The sequence below is a fragment of the Nematolebias whitei genome, chromosome 15 (genome assembly GCF_014905685.2).
Source record: "Nematolebias whitei isolate Nwh7 chromosome 15, NemWhi1, whole genome shotgun sequence".
Lineage (NCBI taxonomy): Eukaryota > Metazoa > Chordata > Actinopteri > Cyprinodontiformes > Rivulidae > Nematolebias > Nematolebias whitei.
This window is the reverse complement of record NC_056512.1, coordinates 22420027-22421482: the sequence shown is the minus strand read 5'-3', so window position 1 is coordinate 22421482 and position 1456 is coordinate 22420027.

Genomic DNA, 1456 nt, shown 5'->3' with positions numbered 1-1456 from the left:
TTTGAGGGGAAGGAGAAGGACTTCTGGTATGGTGAGAGGACCTCTTGCCAATCTGAGGGGAAGGAGAGGGATTTTGTGCATGATGTGAAGGCCTCTTATCTTTAGGAAGGGGACAGTGATCCTCATGTCCATGTCTACTATGTGCAGATCTACTGCTGCCAGAAGTTCTGGTCATCTCCAAAGGGGCAGATCTGTTGCTGTTTGTGTTATTTTTGGAAGTGGACCGAGATAAGGAGGAGCTGCGCAGGGAATGAGTCGATCCTCGCCATGAATCCAGGTAGCGACTGGAGTCAGATTTAGTTTCACTGGTAAGGATTTTTCTCTGAAAGGAATGAGCTGAGTCTCCATTAGTGACACTTCTGAGGAGAGCGTAGCCTGATGGGTCACTGGTGCCTTTTCGAGAAGGAGAGAAGCTGCGACTGTTTTGATTCTTGTTGAGGGAGCTGCCAGTTTTTGTAATTGGAGGTGAGTGTTGATCAGAGGCATCATAAGCTTTCCTTAAAATTGAAGAGCTGTGGCTGCTATGGGTTTTGACAGAGTTGCTAAATTCAGACTTATGAAGCAGAGACTGAGAAGGAGCTTCATAGTTTCTCTTTGAAGGTGATGAGTTACATTTTTCATAACCATGGCCATTTAATGAACTAACACTGAGCTCCCTTCTCCCAAGCTGATGCTGATTAATAGTTTCATGGCCTCTCCTTCCAGGAGAAAAGGAACGGCTGTTCCTAGATTGACTGCTGCTGACTGCGCTTGATTCAGTTTTTCGAAGTATGGATGGTCTCAATCGGTCATAGCCTTGTCTAGATGGAGGCACCAGGTCTTCATCATGTCCCTGTTCTTGACTACTTAAATGGTTACGTAGCTGAGCTTGGCTTTCAATACCATAGCCCTCTCTTACTGGGGATCCGCAGCGTCCACGATGACTGTGTTCATTTAGAGACATAATCGATTCAGATTTACGAAGGAAGCTTTGACTAAACGCACTGAAATTTCTACTAGGGAGTGAAGAGGTGCGACTGTCGCCCACACGGTCAGAAGGTCTCCTAGATGGAGAGGAAGTACGACTGCTGCTGCCATGTCCTTGGGATAAACTTGCGGTGCCTTCAGAGTTGCGAGACATTAGGGCTGAAGATCTATGATCCCTCCTTGTGGGAGATGAGCTTCTTATATCAGAACTTTGTCCACCTAAAGAACTGTTCCCTTCTGTTTTCCACAAAGCACTCCTAAAATCAGAAATTGTACTGGATTGGGATTTGGCTGAATTAGCCAACGATTTGAAGTTTTTTGGCAGAGTTCCTGATTCAAAGCGTTGCCCATGTGTGCTTTGCAAGGAGCTTCTCGGTCCTGGTGTTGCCCCTGGAGGCCATCCTCCACCATCAAAATTTTGCCGGTTTAGAAGCCCGTCAGACTTATTGTGTCTCAATTGTAAGTTTCCACGTGAAGGGGAAGAAGAGCG